The sequence below is a fragment of the Armigeres subalbatus genome, chromosome 1 (genome assembly GCF_024139115.2).
Source record: "Armigeres subalbatus isolate Guangzhou_Male chromosome 1, GZ_Asu_2, whole genome shotgun sequence".
NCBI lineage: Eukaryota > Metazoa > Arthropoda > Insecta > Diptera > Culicidae > Armigeres > Armigeres subalbatus.
This window is the reverse complement of record NC_085139.1, coordinates 296686366-296694568: the sequence shown is the minus strand read 5'-3', so window position 1 is coordinate 296694568 and position 8203 is coordinate 296686366. Positions and strand designations below refer to the sequence as shown.

The 8203-nt window shown below is 38.4% G+C and overlaps 1 protein-coding gene across 1 annotated transcript in view; it reads left to right on the top strand.

The window, feature by feature from the left end:
* The window catches only part of LOC134207485 (neuropeptide Y receptor type 2-like), a 241911-nt gene that overhangs the window by 227621 nt on the left and 6087 nt on the right, over positions 1-8203 (top strand). The window lies entirely within an intron of this gene.

Genomic DNA, 8203 nt, shown 5'->3' with positions numbered 1-8203 from the left:
AGAAGGGGTTGAAAGGAGGGATCTGGACATTTACACTCCAAACACATTTTCGTACAGTTTCTACATTTCTGAGCGAATATTCCCATACAAGGCACTACGTTCACGGAAACGGTCATATCTCAGACGTTTGTCATCCGATCTACACTCAAAGAAAACCGCATATTGCTAATATATGCCCTGCACTTAGAAAATGATCAGTTACTTTCACGCATGAAAACTATGTGCAATGCTTATGCATTATAGTCGATTCAGTCATAATTAATTTTATGTGCAACTTTATTGATTCATATGGAGAAGCTAATAATTTGTATTTTTTCACGCAAATGGATTACATTAATAAAAATATTTAAAATAATGGTAACAAAATTGCTTTTCGTTGGGACGTTGTACATTTGGGAGTAATCAATCAAATAAATCATGTTCTAAAAGATATTGGGATAATTTATCATTTTATTGATCGTTTAATAACTAGTTTTATCGCTGTCACTGCTTATTGTGGCTTCCGTTTTCAATATAAAAAAATGGCTCTACGTCTCCCATGAACACGTCTTTCGTTGAGTATTACACTCTGTGCAACCGTTGAAGGAACCCTGCTGATTTCGGACCATGGGTAGAAATTCATCCAGGATGTTTGCTGAAATCAAACGAAATTCTAGACCTAACTAAATGGAATCTTCTTCAACTGTTGCTACGGTGCTACCTCGGATGCTACACAGCAGCTGTTAAATATCCGGTCGAAAACTTTGGTCCAGCCGAATGACCTCCAACTTAGTCGTCTTCCCGTCATTGGTGCGATCCACAATTTAATCTGCAAAACATACATGTGCAATGCAGAAATATAATAAATTCACGATAAAATTGGTTGCAATAGTTACTTACCTTTTATAATGGGAATTGATTTTGCCGGAGATTATTCTACTGTAGAATGTTTCGCCTGGAGAGCCTGAAGATCGGTTGAAAATCGAGCGATGGTGCGAATGTCGTTACACATCGAATTTATTTTATGCATAATGCAGTTTAAAAATACCACTTATAAATTTTATCACCCGCGCATATTTTTCATAACACGCACATGAAATGACGATTCTTTGTTAATCCTGCAATCTATGTGCTTTGTGCACATAAAATTTATCAGTAGTTTAGTTTGAGTGATAATATCAATATATCAATCAACTCAGTGAAAGCTCTAGTTTACGTTAAAAATATATAAATAGGGTCAATAAGTCGTTAGGCCGATCGGGTCTTGTGGCATCAAACGTCATTAATTTGGTCGAAATGTTAACCAAAATAGACGTTTAACAGAATGAGTCATTCGGCATAAAATGTTATTTGGTCGAACGGATTATACTGTCACATTTCACAGTGAAAAGGGAAAAGTGCGAAGTGATAGATAAGAAATAAGGAGTAGGAAGTGTGGTGTTATTGACCACTCTCGATGATGGTTGGATAGTTGAAGAAGCCACCACGTGACGACCGTGACTGGACCCGGCTTATTCAAGTTTCCAACCATCATTGAGTGTGATCAACAATTGAAGTAGCTACCTCAGAAGTGAGCAAACGTCTCAATTTCCACTTCTCATTAGCCGAACTTCTACCAAGCATACTCTTATAGCCTATTCAGATTGGGCTATTTATGACTTTGTTAAGTGAGAGGGTATCCAATTATTACGAGGTGTTCAGACTGCAGCAAGATAATATATCTTGACGTTATCTTGATGTTTCCTCATTTGCACGCTAATACAGGGTTAAATTCAAGGAGTTTTAAAATTTAATTTGCGAAATCAAGCATTTGTGTGGCGATAATCGAACATTTTTTCTGAACAAAGTTTCTACGAAAAAAATATAAAAAAATATATGAAAAGGGATGTTCGATGAATATTTGAAGCTCTCATTAAGGATAATGAGCGAAGCTACATTCATTAGTTGCGCCGTTCCTCGGGGAATCAGACTATTCCTCAATTTATTTTTAAGTTTAAAAGGTATTTTGATTCTGTACTATGATCGAACGGAGATTTGATAGAAAAATTTAGATACTTTTGGGAATTCTCACAAATAAATAAAAAGGACGATTGGACCAATTTTCAAAAAATATTATCGAACTAAAATGTATTTCCACCAGTATCTCCATGTATGAAGAGCAACTCAGCAATTTAATTTTTTCAAAATGGAAACTGAACCATTGCGTTCTACTCGACAATCAATGATACAGCTTCTAACAAAATCGAATCGTGTGAATGTGATATAATTTAAACTGGATTTTGGATGAATTAATGCATTACCAATCCATGTTTTATTTAAGGTTACTCTACTTTATATATACATCCCATTCAAATCGTACAGTTGTCCAACGTGAACAATTTTGAAATCCAAAGTATATTAAGCCATTCAAGGAGCAGAATTGAAACAATTTATGAAATCATGTTTATTCATCAAATATATTCGTTTTACAACCATTCCTACGTTTTAAATTGTCTTCCGCATTGGCCCTTGAACTTTGAAAATTTATTCGATTTGTTCTATTAAATCTAGGTTTAAGTTAAATACTTCATGTTAATTCTAGAGAGAATCTGTTTTTTAAACAATTCATGTTGAATAAGTGGAGAATAAATAATTATCGTCATTATTTTTATTATATAAAATGCCTTCCACAAAACCATCACAATCCGAGTTATTCTTCAGCGCTCAGAAGATTTCCATCTAACATGCATTCGACCCTGCTGCGACAGAAAGAGCATGACTGTCAACTACGAAACGAAATGAAAACAGAGAGAATTTTCTCTCTGGCAAAGAGAACGTGACGCTTGTCAGTTTTGTTTTGTTGAATTTCTCCCTGCATTCCAGTTAGAACGAAAGCTCTCTGGTAATAATTGTTCGTATTAAATTCTTTATGACTCTTTTTAGCGGGTATCTTTTGACAGCGCAAAATGTATGGAATATTACGTAAATAATGACATCATAAAGCGTATTTACCCTGAAACGCCAATTATTATGTCATTAATGGCGTAATCTGAATAGGCTATTAGTTTAATATCTGCACTCTATCTTTCAACTATTCAGTGACTAATTAAATCTGTATTGGCGTCTTCTTTTTTTCCATGAGAATTTAATCAACTTTCGTCAAAAGCAAGATTACTCATAGTTTTCAGTAGTCCTGCTTTTGACGGAAATTTAGTAAAATTTCGGTGGGAAAGAAAAAGAGGGCAATACAGTTTTACTCAGTCACTAAGTAGATGAAAGTTAGCGTCAAGATGATCGTAGACTTCGTGTTGCCCGGAGCAAAACCGAAAATAACGTCATATTCCGCGTGCATCTTCCGCGATTGCACACTGCCAGCGAGGATGTGATGTACCCCGAAACCGCTACACATCACTTTTGCTGGCCTCCAAATCCAATCCAAACCAATCCAAACCAATCCAAACCAATCCAAATCCAACCAAACCAATCCAAACCAATCCAAATCCAATCCAAATCCAATCCAAACCAAACCAACCAAACCAATCCAAACCAATCCAAACCAATCCAAACCAATCCAAACCAATCCAAACCAATCCAAACCAACCAAACCAATCCAAACCAATCCAAACCAATCCAAACCAACCAAACCAATCCAAACCAACCAAACCAATCCAAACCAATCCAAACCAACCAATCCAAACCAACCAAACCAACCAAACCAATCCAAACCAATCCAAACCAATCCAAACCAACCAAACCAATCCAAACCAATCCAAACCAACCAAACCAATCCAAACCAATCCAAACCAATCCAAACCAATCCAAACCAATCCAAACCAATCCAAACCAATCCAAACCAATCCAAACCAATCCAAACCAATCCAAACCAATCCAAACCAATCCAAACCAATCCAAACCAATCCAAACCAATCCAAACCAATCCAAACCAATCCAAACCAATCCAAACCAATCCAAACCAATCCAAACCAATCCAAACCAATCCAAACCAATCCAAACCAATCCAAACCAATCCAAACCAATCCAAACCAATCCAAACCAACCAAACCAATCCAAACCAATCCAAACCAATCCAAACCAACCAAACCAATCCAAACCAATCCAAACCAATCCAAACCAATCCAAACCAATCCAAACCAATCCAAACCAATCCAAACCAACCAAACCAATCCAAACCAATCCAAACCAATCCAAACCAATCCAACCAATCCAAACCAACCAAACCAATCCAAACCAATCCAAACCAATCCAAACCAATCCAAACCAATCCAAACCAATCCAAACCAACCAAACCAATCCAAACCAACCAAACCAATCCAAACCAATCCAAACCAATCCAAACCAACCAAACCAATCCAAACCAATCCAAACCAATCCAAACCAATCCAACCAAACCAATCCAAACCAATCCAAATCCAATCCAAACCAATCCAAACCAATCCAAACCAATCCAAACCAATCCAAACCAATCCAAACCAATCCAAACCAATCCAAACCAATCCAAACCAATCCAAACCAATCCAACCAATCCAAACCAATCCAACCAACCAATCCAAACCAATCCAAACCAATCCAACCAATCCAAACCAACCAAACCAACCAAACCAATCCAAACCAATCCAAACCAATCCAAACCAATCCAAACCAATCCAAACCAATCCAAACCAATCCAAACCAATCCAAACCAATCCAAACCAATCCAAACCAATCCAAACCAATCCAAACCAATCCAAACCAATCCAAACCAATCCAAACCAATCCAAACCAATCCAAACCCAATCCAAACCCAACCAAACCAATCCAAACCAATCCAAACCAACCAAACCAATCCAAACCAATCCAAATCCAATCCAAACCAATCCAAACCAATCCAAACCAATCCAAACCAATCCAAACCAATCAAAATCCAATCCAAACCGATCCAAACCGATCCAAACCGATCCAACCAATCCAAACCAATCCAAACCAATCCAACCAATCCAAACCAATCCAAACCAATCCAAACCAATCCAAACCAATCCAAACCAATCCAAACCAATCCAAACCAACCAAACCAATCCAAACCAATCCAAACCAACCAAATCCAAACCAATCCAAACCAATCCCAAACCAATCCAAACCAATCCAAACCAATCCAAACCAATCCCAAACCAATCCAAACCAATCCAAACCAACCAAACCAATCCAATCCAAACCAATCCAAACCAACCAAACCAATCCAAACCAATCCAAACCAATCCAAACCAATCCAAACCAATCCAAACCAATCCAAACCAATCCAAACCAACCAAACCAATCCAAACCAATCCAAACCAATCCAAACCAATCCAAACCAATCCAAACCAATCCAAACCGATCCAAACCAATCCAAACCAATCCAAACCAATCCAAACCAATTCAAACCAATCCAAACCAATCCAAACCAATCCAAACCAATCCAAACCAACACAATCCAAATCAAACCAACCAAACCAATCCAAACCAAATCCAGTCTAAACCAATCAAACCAATCCAAACCCAATCCAAACCAATCAAACCAATCCAAACCAATCCAAACCAATCCAATCCAAACCAATCCAAACCAATCCAAACCAATTCCAACCAAATCCAATCCCAATCGAACCAAATCAAATCCAAACCAATCAAACCAACCAAACCAACCAAACCAATCTAAACCAATTAAAACCAATCCAAACCAATCCAACCAATCCAAACCAATCCCAAACCAATCCAAACCAACCAAACCAATCCAAACCAATCCAAACCAATCCAAACCAATCCAAACCAACCAAACCAATCCAAACCAACCAAACCAATCCAAACCAATCCAAACCAATCCAAACCAATCCAAACCAATCCAAACCAATCCAAACCAATCCAAACCAATCCAAACCAACCAAACCAATCCAAACCAATCCAAACCAATCCAAACCAACCAAACCAATCCAAACCAATCCAAACCAACCAAACCAATCCAAACCAACCAAACCAATCCAAACCAATCCAAACCAATCCAAACCAATCCAAACCAATCCAAACCAATCCAAACCAACCAAACCAATCCAAACCAACCAAACCAATCCAAACCAATCCAAACCAATCCAAACCAACCAAACCAATCCAAACCAATCCAAACCAACCAAACCAATCCAAACCAATCCAAACCAATCCAAACCAATCCAAACCAATCCAAACCAATCCAAACCAACCAAACCAATCCAAACCAACCAAACCAATCCAAACCAACCAAACCAATCCAAACCAATCCCAAACCAACCAAACCAATCCAAACCAATCCAAACCAATCCCAAACCAATCCAAACCAATCCAAACCAATCCAAACCAACCAAACCAATCCAAACCAATCCAAACCAATCCAAACCAATCCAAACCAATCCAAACCAATCCAAACCAATCCAAATCAAACCAATCCAAACCAATCCAAATCTAATCCAAACCAACCAAACCAATCCAAACCAATCCAAACCAATCCAAACCAATCCAAACCAATCCAAACCAATCCAAACCAATCCAAACCAATCCAAACCAATCCAAACCAATCCAAACCAACCAAACCAATCCAAACCAATCCAAACCAATCCAAACCAATCCAAACCAATCCAAACCAATCCAAACCAATCCAAACCCAATCCAAACCAATCCAAACCAATCCAAACCAATCCAAACCAATCCAACCAATCCAAACCAACCAAACCAATCCAAACCAATCCAAACCAATCCAAACCAATCAAAACCAACCAAATCCGATCCAAACCGATCCAAACCGATCCAAACCAACCAAACCAACCAAACCAATCCAAACGCAATCCAAACCAATCCAAACCAATCCAAACCAATCCAAACCAATCCAAACCAATCCAAACCAATCCAAACCAATCCAAACCAACCAAACCAATCCCAAACCAATCCAAACCAATCCAAACCAATCCAAACCAATCCAAACCAACCAAACCAATCCAAACCAATCCAAACCAATCCAAACCAATCCAAACCAATCCAACCAAACCAATCCAAACCAATCCAAACCAACCAAACCAATCCAAACCAATCCAAACCAACCAAACCAATCCAAACCAATCCAAACCAATCCAAACCAATCCAAACCAATCCAAATCCAATCCAAACCAACCAAACCAATCCAAACCAATCCAAACCAATCCAAACCAATCCAAACCGATCCAAACCAATCCAAACCAATCCAAACCAATCCAAACCAATCCAAACCAATCCAAACCAATCCAAACCAATCCAAACCAATCCAAACCAACACAATCCAAATCAAACCAATCCAAACCAATCCAAACCAAATCCAGTCCAAACCAATCAAAACCAATCCAAACCCAATCCAAACCAATCAAACCAATCCAAACCAATCCAAACCAATCCAATCCAAACCAATCCAAACCAATCCAAACCAATTCCAACCAAACCAATCCCAATCGAATCCAAATCAAATTCAAACCAATCAAACCAACCAAACCAATCCAAACCAATCCAAACCAACTAAAACCAACCAAACCAATCCAAACCAATCCAAACCAACCAAACCAATCCAAACCAATCCAAACCAATCCCAAACCAACCAAACCAATCCAAACCAATCCAAACCAATCCCAAACCAATCCCAAACCAATCCAAACCAATCCAAACCAATCCAAACCAATCCAAACCAATCCAAATCCAATCCAAACCAATCCAAACCAATCCAAACCAATCCAAACCAATCCAAACCAATCCAAACCAATCCAAACCAATCCAAACCAACCAAACCAATCCAAACCAACCAAACCAATCCAAACCAATCCCAAACCAATCCAAACCAATCCAAACCAACCAAACCAATCCAAACCAATCCAAACCAATCCAAATCCAATCCAAACCAACCAAACCAACCAAACCAATCCAAACCAATCCAAACCAATCCAAACCAACCAATCCAAACCAATCCAAACCAATCCAAACCAACCAAACCAACCAAACCAATCCAAACCAATCCAAACCAATCCAACCAATCCAAACCAATCCAAACCAATCCAAACCAATCCAAACCAATCCAAACCAATCCAAACCAAACCAAACCAATCCAAACCAATCCAAACCAATCCAAACCAATCCAAACCAATCCAAACCAATCCAAACCAATCCAAACCAATCCAAACCAATCCAAACCAATCCAAACCAACCAAACCAACCAAACCAATCCAAACCA